This window comes from Argiope bruennichi, chromosome X1, assembly GCF_947563725.1.
Source record: "Argiope bruennichi chromosome X1, qqArgBrue1.1, whole genome shotgun sequence".
Lineage (NCBI taxonomy): Eukaryota > Metazoa > Arthropoda > Arachnida > Araneae > Araneidae > Argiope > Argiope bruennichi.
In genome coordinates, this window is record NC_079162.1 from 120,086,117 (window position 1) to 120,096,998 (window position 10,882).

Below are 10,882 nucleotides of genomic sequence, written 5' to 3' on the forward strand. Positions count from 1 at the left end.
TATTTTCAAACATGACTCCATTGCTTGAAATATGATTTAAAAAAATTACACTTCTTAAATTATTGTACAACTTAAAAAGTTGCCCCCCCCCCACGAAATAGATTTAAGTTTTCATTTTGCAAGGAATTTCTCACACTTATATTGTTTCACTGAAATTCCTTTTCATATTTGATAATAATTATAAATCTCAAGATCATCTAAACAATGCGCGAGAATATCCAAGAGAAAATATTATTTTAAAAAATTGATTAACCGACTGAAAGGAAAGCACACATACACATAGAAAACAAAATACATTTCAACATATTTAATAACTTATTAAAGTAAAACAACTTACTAAATCAAAACTTACTTAATAAAAACATACTAAATTAAAAACCAATTTAATAATTATTATCGACTTTCTTGAGCCTGTCTTGCAAAGGAAATTTTTTCAAAGGAAGGCTTAATATTAGAAATAGCCACTTTCTATATTTTGTCTTCAAAGAAGCCACAGCAAAAAATCCAGTTTCACAAAAGTTGGATGTTGAAAATGGTAATAGAATGTGAAATGCCATTGTTTTTAGTGCAGAAAAATCATCCTTACTCCTACCCAAAATTCAAATGGCGATTTATTACTAAATTGTCCTTTAGTTTCACCACTTATCGTGAAGTCTATGAATTTTTCTTCCTCATCAATTGAGAGTCCTTCGGGAGTCTTATGAAATGGATCCCTAACCCACTCGTAACTTGTTATCAGTTTGTCGTCAGCAAGAAAATATTTTTTAAAAATTCTTTACCAGCATGGCTAAAAGATTTTTAATGGTTACAAAACAACTTTTACATGTTCTTCTTCAGCCTTGTAAATTTTAGTACAATCATCTACATTTGCAAACATTGTTAGGTTTTTTGCTTTAAATTTCTGTTCCACAATTCCAATTGTCTACAAAAAGCATTAACTTTATCACTCGTATCCAACATAGTATTTGTATTTTCTCCTTGGAGTTGAAGATTCAAGTTATTTAATTTCTCGAATATGTCGACCAAGTACCTCAATTTCATCACAAATAAACCATCGCGAAAATTCTCGGCCTCCGGTCTGTTTTCTTCTGCAAGGAAATTGGCGATTTCTTCTCTTTATTCATAAACACGTTGCAAAAATTTCCCACGTGATGACCATCTTGCCTCGCAATAAAATAGTAATGCTGAATGTACTGAAACCCATGCCTTTACAAAAAGCAGAAAAAATTCTCGATTTCATGGGTCTCATTTTTATATAATTTACTGCGGTTGCAACCGTAGTTAACACAATATTCAGACCAGGACTCATTGCTTTCGAAGTAAAAGCTTCTCTGTGTCACGCAACTTCGAGAAAAGCTGACACTTTACATCTTCGGCTATATCGCCAATTCGACGAGCAACAGTATCATTTGAAAGAGGTATGGACTACAATTATTTTGAAAAATTATCTCCAAACATAGTTTCTACAATCTCAATTACTGCTGGCAAAATAAGCTCTTCACCAATGGTGTGAGGTTTTTTACATCTGGCTATTTTATATGAACTTTGTAAGATGCAATTAAAGCTTTTTTATTCACAGACAAAGTTTCTTTAAAAATGATTTTTGTTTTTTATATAATTTTAATTTTAATTCCAAGAATTAAAATTAAAATCTGGGTTTGTTGAAAATCAACTCTGGGTTTGTTGACGTACTCACTATGAAATGTTTCCACTTGTCGTTTAAGATTATTAGGTTTTATGCTGTCTGCGGCCAACATTTTTGAGCAAATGATACACAGGGGCCTTTCTTCTTCATTTACTTCAGCACTGGTAAACCCAAAATTTAAGTATTCTTGAGAATTTTTTTATTTTTATTTTTTATTTTTGGAACCACGCTCGTCTGTGTACTTGTTGATGCTTGACTATCGTCTAATTCTTGCTTACTTCCGCTTAAAAATTTATTCATGAGCCTGCATAAATCTACTGCCGTGAATATTTAATATGGTGAATTGCAATTAACACGAAAACATATATAACGTACACATTCACTATAGATTCGATAGCGATAGAAGGATCGACTCGAATGAGACTGGCTGGAATTGAAACTTGCGTTATCGAATATTTTCCTTCTTCCTATGAGAAAACATTTGCTCCACGCATGCTCGAGACTGCATAGATCGTGTGGATACCCTTCCACAAACATTGCTTATTTTTTTTTCCCTTTTGTTTAGTCATGCTTCTGTTTTATTTCTTTTAATATTCGAAAAAATGTATTCCCAGTTTCTAAATTTAACTCACCCCGTCTAGGTTAACTTTCATTAATGATTTTTTTTTTTACTTTCATATTCTTTTAACGTTAACTCCCTGTTTGGCTTTCATTTCAAATATAATATTTAAATTTTCCCCGCTTTCATTCGCTTCATCTGTTATCCGCCAGTTTGTCCAAAATGCAAGATGCGGTTTCTCGCCAACGTTTGCTCGCTTTTACTCTTGTTTTGGCAGTTAGTTAAAAATAACTTAAAAACAGAATCCAAAATACTCAATATACGTTATTGTTGTATACATTTTATTGTGAGCGGGGGGCGCGATGAAAATTATGATTGAAAACTGGGCCGCAAATACTGAAAGGTTGAGAAACGCTGGCATAAAGCATTATTTTGTAATAGTGAGTTTTGAAACGTAAGGAAATTTTATGTAGACATTTTTTAGAGAAATATAAAAATTAATATAAATTTGCTATTTGCAGAGAAGTGTAAATAATGAAAAAAAGCCTGCCTAATGATTTAGTGTATTAAGACACTTTTTCTTTCTTTAGAAATACCATAAAAAGTAATACAATAGAATTTATAAAAACAAAAATAGCTAAATAAAAAACAGGCTTCGATGAAATAATAAGATTAGATAAATTTTATTTCTACTAGCTCGAATTAAGGGTTGCTGTAAAGTAAATATTTTGTGAAATTGTCTTAATGAGTTCCTTAACTAAATAATTTTACATTACTAAACATTTACGACATGCAATTTACACATATCATTCTGAGGTCCATTTCTTGTTAACTGTGTATTTCTGCTATTTATTATTCTTTATTAATTGTTTCTTAAAACAATTGGTAAAGAATCATAACTATTTTCAGTATATTCAGTTTGCATCTTAGGCAGTTGGCTGTCTATGTTTTCATTTATACATATATGCTTACTTTATATGTTGTCTATGTACACAATTCTTCTCTTACATTTATTTAAACAAAATCTGGAAGATGAAAAGCATACCTTAGTGACAGAGTTTGAATTTGGTTTTGAAACAGTTGTAGAATGATTAAAATCTGAAAGCTCAAAATGGCAAGAATGAGTATTAAAAGAAAGAAAAGACTAGAAAAGCTTATTATTCTAGATTCATTTAATAAAAATACACACACACACACACACATATATATATATATATATAAAATATATATATATATATATATATATATATATATATATATATATATATATATATATATATGTCAAAGAAATAGACCACAATTTTTTTCCTAAATTTTGCTTATTTATTTATGCATTTTTTTAAGATTACTACTCACTCTAGATTAATGAATTTAGAAACAAGTATGAGAGAAAAAAAACTCCTGTGATGCAAGTGTAAAAAAACCAGAACAACTTACAAATATTGTTTCCAAATGGACCTCAAACTTCTTACAGTCGATCCTACTTATCACCACAATCTTAATTGCTGTTTGATCAGAGAAAATAAGCTGATGCTTCCATTTTTATGGTTATTATTTTTTAACAATAGCCCTTATACACATCTATATAACTCTCAACGATGATAGCTGGAATATCTTAGGACCTTCCTTTCATGGCAATGTCAGGAAAAAGTAATAAAATATTCAAAAAAAAAAGTTTATCAACACTTTTTTGAAATGCTAGTCAAAAGCAATCAACATTTTCTTCTTTTCTTTTGCTTGTTCAAATTAATGAATCAAATGAATGAAATCCACATCTTTTGAATCATATAAGCAATCAGTGAAAGTATAATTATTTTTATTATTTTCAGTTTTCCAAATCATACAAATATTAACTATTATCATCTAAATATTAGAATGACTCATTTTCACAATAAAGTTATAATAAAGTTGAATTATAAAGAAATGAAATATACTAACCATCAGTGTAGACTAATTTTATAACATTTCGATTTTTTTTTCTTTAAATATGATTAATATTAATTAGTTTTATCTCATATGTATAGAGATAGAGACAGAAAGAGAAAGAATGCTTTCGTGACCAATTGGTTTGCTAAAATGAATGATTGCTAGAAATTTCGATAAGATACTTTATATAATAAGTCCATGTATACCTTAGCAAAATATTATACCAATTTTTTTATGTAGTATATCATACATGCCAAATCTTCCTATTTTGATCATTAACAATGGAGAAAAAAAATTGAGATAAAATATTAATAACAATAATGAAAATGATTTAATAACAACATAAAGTATTATTGAAAAGATAATTTTAAAGAATTTTATCATGATATAAAAATTCTTTTTGTTCTGTAGTATTTTCGCAAATTATTTCAGAAAAACGCAAAAATTTTGTTTAAATTAAAATTTCTAGAGATGAGAAAACGCTCCTAGGGTTTCACTTCTTTAAAATACTTGTCCAAGTTAAGTAGCTCTGGGTGAAATGGTCTGTTCTATAGAGTAACAACACATCACATTTCTATTTGTGATTATATATAAATATAGAGAGAGAGTGATTAATAGATACAGGTTCATGTGATAGACCAGCGATTCTCAACCTGTGGGGCGCGCCCCCCTAGGGGGCGCGAGAATATCCAAGAGAAAATATTATTTAAAAAAATTGATTAACTGACTGAAAGGAAAGCACACATACACATAGAAAACAAAATACATTTCGACATATTTAATAACTTATTAAAGTAAAACGACATACTAAATTAAAACAAATTTAATAATTATTAGTGACTCCCTGGGGCCTGTCTTGCAGAGCAAAGTTTTTCGAAGGAAGGCTTAATATTAGAAATAGCCACTCTCAGTTCTGCCGACATCTATATTTGTCTTCAAAGTAGCCACAGCAGAAAATCCAGTTTCTCAAAGGTAGGATGTTGAAAATGGTAATAGAATGCGAAATGCCATTGTTTTTAGTGTAATTAAAATCATCCTCTACTCCTGCCCAAAATTCAAATAGTGATTTATTACTAAATTGTCTATAGTATATCACTTGTCGTGAAGTCTGTGAATTTTTCTTCCTCATCAATTGAGAGCCCTTCAGGAGTCTTATGAAATGGATCCCTAACTCACTCTTAACTTGCCATCAGTTTGTCATCAGCAAGAAAATACTTTTTAAAATTCTTTGCCAGCATGGCTAAATGATTTTCAGTGGTTACTACGTCTTCAGCCTTGCAAGTTTTAGTACAATCATCCACATTTGCAAACATTGTTAGATTTCTTTGCTTTAAATTTCTGCTCCACAATTCCAATTTTCCACAAAAAGCATTAACTTTATGACTCGTATCCAGCATATGTGTATTTACTCCTCGGAGTTAAAGATTCAAGTTATTTAATTTCTCGAATATGTCAACCAAGTAGCTCAATTTCATCACAAATAAACCATTGCGAAAATTCTCGATCTCCGGTATGTTTTCTTCTTCTAGGAAAATGGCGATTTCTTCTCTTAATTCATAAACACGTTGCAAAAATTTTACACTTGATAACCATCTTACCTCGCAATAAAATAGTAAGGCTGAATGTACTGAACCCATGTCTCCGACGCAATTTTTCCATTCTATGTTTGCCTCGTTCATAAAATCATTTAAAATAGCAAATAATGCGAGGGCCGTTGTTTTGAGTTCTATTGGTTTGCAGAAAAGTAGTTCTTCTACTACTGACATATTATCACAAAATCGAACAGCGTCGAACAAGACAATTAAATGAGCATCTTTATTACTATCTGTTGCTTCATCAAGCTGTATTGAAAACAATTTGTCACGCAACTTCGAAAAAAACTGATACTGTACATCTTCAGCTATATCACCAATTCGACGAGCAACAGTATCATTTGAAACAGGTGCGGACAGCTATTGTTTTGAAAAATTATCTCCAAACATAGTTTCTACAATCTCAATTGCTGCTGGCAAAATAAGTTCTTTACCAATGGTGTGAAGATTTTTACATCTGGCTATTTTATATGAAACTTTGTAAGATTCAATTGGAGCTTTTTTTTTTCACAGACAAAATTTCTTTAAAAAAGGATTTTTGGTTTTTATATAATTTTAATTTTAATTCGAAAAATTCTCTGGGTTTGTTGACGTACTCACTATGAAGCGTTTCCATATGTCGTTTATTAGGTTTCATGCTGCCTACGGCCAACATTTTTGAGCAAATGATACACAGGGGCATTTATTCTTCCTTTACTTCAGTACTGGTAAACCCAAAATTTAAGCATTGAGAATGTTTTATTTTCGGAAATACGCTCTTCTGTGTACTGTGTTGATGCTTGACTGTCGTCTAATGCTCGCTTACTTCCACTTAAAAATTTATCCATGAATCTACATAAATCGGTTGCCGTAAATATTTAATATGGTGAATTGCAATTAACATGAAAACATATATAACATACGCATTCACGATATATTCGATAGCGATAGAAGGATCGACTCGAATGAGACTGACTGGAATTGAAACTTGCGTTATCAAACATTTTCCTTCTTCCTATGAGGAGACATCTGCGCATGCTCGAGACGGCATCGGTCGTGTGGATTCTCTTCCACAAACATTACTTATTTTCTCTTTTGTTTAGTCATGTTTCTGTTTTATTTCTTTTATTATTCGAAAAAATGTATTCCCAGTTTCTAAATTTAGCTCACCCTGTCTAGGTTAACTTTCAATAAAGAATTTTTCTACTTCCATATTCTTTTAACGTTATCTCCCAATTTGGCTTTCGTTTCAAATATAATATTTAAATTTTCCCCGCTTTCATTCGCTTCATCTATTCACTGCCCGCTTTGCAAAATGCCAGATGTGGTTTATCGCCAATTAATATTGGCAGTTAGTAAAAAATAATTCAAAAACAGAATACAAAATACTCTATATACATTATTGATGTATACTTTTTATTGTAAGCGGGGGGGCGATGAAAATTATGATTGAAAACTGGGCCACGAATACTGAAAGATTGAGAAACGCTGTGATAGACAAAATGAGTTGCTTGCTCTTCCATACCAGACCCAAGAGGTGGAAAGCTCTGGTTTGCTTTTCTTTCTGATGAATTGTCAAAATCAAATTTGAAAAGTCATCACAGAGGTGTCCCCAATTAGAAATCTAATCAGGCCTAGTCCCCATCATTTGCACAGATATGCAAATCACATCACATAAACATAAATTCAAATTATGTTAGCACTGAAAGTTTTCGGTGATAGTTTCAAAGATGAGTTCTCTGAAGTTAGTGGCATCAAAGTTTTCATCGACTTCTAAATTATGGTATTTTTGATATGCAAAAAAACAAGTGAAGACTCTGCAGTTGTAGCTATCTTTTTTAATCAAATGACGTGGATTAATCAATTTCCAGTGCTCCTTTGTGTTCACTAGTTTTTTAATTAATGCACTCCATTCACGAATTAATATGCAGACATCTTCACTTACATTTGGACCTAATGGATCATATAATTCAAGTATTTTTTTCTTTTATATTAACTATTAAAAGAATCCAATGATTATTTAAATTCGCCGGAATTAATAAAAATTTCATTTTCTATATATCCTGAATCATTGGAAAGTTCAAGATATCTTTTTTATGGAAGAGTAAAGTTGAATGAATTGAGTCCTATTGCTTTACACGATTCTGAATCTTTAGTTAATTTGAAGGGGGGGGAAAAAAAAGGGCATCAATGATTCCGTTATATAACGATCCTATCTTAAAAGATGGAGAGAGAGATTGAAATATTTTTCTTCTTCTGCTGTTACACTTAAGTCAAGCGATTTCAGCATAGAAATGGAAATGTTTACATCATTTATTTTAATAATTGTTTCACATGAGTTCTTCGTAATTTTGTTTAGTTAAAAAAAAAAAAAAAAACATTATTAATTTTTTTTTGCTTAAAGTATCACCCGTTTTTTTTTTTTTTTTTTAAACATCACCCGTAAAAGTGTTAGAATAAATATCACTATCTTCTTCCAAAATTGGCTGATTCTTACTACTAATTGGAAAATTTTCTACAGAATTAGACATTTCATTTTCAGTTTTATTTCCCCTACTGCCTTCATTCGATATTCGTTTTTTCTTATCGCTAATGATCAAATCATTGGTATTTTTCCTTTTTTTTTAGAAGTTTCAGTTAGATTTTTTTTTTTTTTTTTTTTTTTTTTTTTTTTTTTTTTGCTTTTTGTAAACTCTTTTTTATTTCTCTTTTGAGAAGTTTTGTAAAATTTCATCTAGGTACGTCATTTTTTTATTCGATGGCACTGAATAATGAAGCATTGGAGAGCATTTCTTGAGGCTGATTTTTGTTTTTGCGGCTCCACGTTAGCCTTCTCCTAAAAATTTCAATGTAGATATAACATTTTTAAGCATTAGTTCTTGAACATCTGGATTTTCTATTAATTTGGTTAATTCAGAACAAAGATTTTGACATTGAATAATTTGTCTTTCTGTAGATTTTATATTCATTTCTTTTGCAGAAATGGTCATATTATCTTCATTGATATTTCTTTCTTCTATTGAAAAAACATTTGATTTTAAAATGGATTTATTTGTAAAAAAGGTAGAATGAATTTTGTGGATATGTTTGCACAAATTATCATCTGGGCAAGTACATTTATAAAGATGACCACGTAATGAGTCGCATGCCATAGTCGTACATTTCTCCAAACAATGCTCTGGTATTGGGCAATTTTCATGAATTTTTACCTCTTTATATTCTTTGCTTTTATCTTCATTTGCTGATATATTCCAAGTATTTTCTGAATCTTGATAGACGTCTTCTGTGTTAATTCTGATTCCTTTTTTTGTGATTTACTTCAATCCTTGTGGATCACTGAGTTTTGAATGGAAAATCCATATATAATTTGTAAGCATGTGTCAGATGTCTATCTTTCTCCATTTGCATTAATGTGTTAACTAAATTGTCTATTCGCCTATTAAATTTTCTTTTGAAATAAACTGTTCCAAGCAATAAATGAATTAAATGACAAATAGAACGCTCATGATCCTGAATTATAGTTGATAACTTTTTCCAACTGTAATAGAAACCTATAAATCGTGTAGAATTTTCACTTTCTCTAGAAAATAATGTATAGCAAAAAAAAAAAAAAAAAAAAAAAAAAATACCGAGTTTTGTGTTTTTGAATAAATTAACCAGATGCGAAGCTGCATTTCGTCATTTGGCATTTTTTTAAAAAAAGTAGTAAGTAATGGAAAATGATCTGCCTTCAGCATTCTTAGCAAAAACTTTTTTGTGATTGTACAGGTCGGTTTTTAACACAAAACATTTAAATTGATCAATTATAATGCTTGTTCACAAACCTGAATCACTTATATAAACTTGATCAAATGTGTTATTGACATCGTCGTTTTATATGATTCAATCATATTTGTATAAACATAGGGTTCTTCAAAGAGTTTCACCGTTTCTACGCTTTAATTGCAAAATTGTGTAGTTTGTGCGGAATGTTCTTCGCCAGTTGAAGTTTGAATTGTAACTTCTGAAGTCGAAGCAATTTCGTAACCAGTATTACTTCGTAGACGAGAAAACAGATATACTCATGACTTTTTGAAATTTTGCACACACACACACACACACACCAAAAAAAAAAAGTAGAAGAAAAGCTAATTTTATTTTTGGAAACTGAGTCTTGACACCCAGAGGGATTCTTCCTTAGCATGGATATGACTAGATCTAACAATATAAAACATTTTATAATATTATCAAAGTAATATATGCGATATAACCTAGTAGGTGAGGTAAATGACCGTACTTTATAATATGTTGCACACTTGCATTAAACTGTCATATATCTGTAAACTTCGTACATTTCAAAACCCATCGATTGTTCCAGTTTAATTTCTACCTCTCTTCTTTCCATCCCGCTATTACCGCTCAAAACACTATTTTAGCTCTTGATCATGTTGGTCCCCGGTCCATAGCATCCCCCCCCCAGATGACTAGCCCTGGAAGTACTGTTCCATACTTGCGCAACGCTCACTAAGCTTCGGATAAGAAACAAAATCGAACAATTTTCCTAAAAATTCTAAATGTATCTGTATATACAAATTTAGCAAGATCTTCATTATTTTGTTAAACAGACTACAAAATAATAATTTCGTTGTTTTCATTCCGCCCACTCGTCACAATTTAAATATTAGAAGTTTTTATTTTAGAGGAAGGGGCGCTTTGAGAATTTCAAGAGGGACGATTTTGGGTGCCTGCTTTCTTTGGTGGGGAGATCAATGTGAAAAGCGGCTACTGTCACAACCCCCGATAGACAAGGCCTGAACACTTACATCACAGAAAGTCGTGACGTCGTCTCGAGAGGTTACACGAGTGGATGGGAATTTGGGGACCGAGGGAAGAATTTCACCCTCATCAAGTTTACTGATAAGAAACGAACTCTTTCCTTCCCACGCCATTTTTTAGCCAGTGGTTCTTCTGTCTTCGAGTAAACAGGAAGCGCCTTTTCTTATTTGCAAGAAAAATCATATGGATTTACTAAAAATAAGGAATAGAAATGCCTTTGATCTGTTGTGTTCCAAACTGTAATGGAAATTACAGGAATGGCTCAAGAGTAAGTGTTTTTGCCTTTCCTAAAAATGAAGAGCTTAAAAAGAAATGGTTAAGTGCCATACATCGTGAAGGATTTTATTCGACGCATCATAGTAGGGT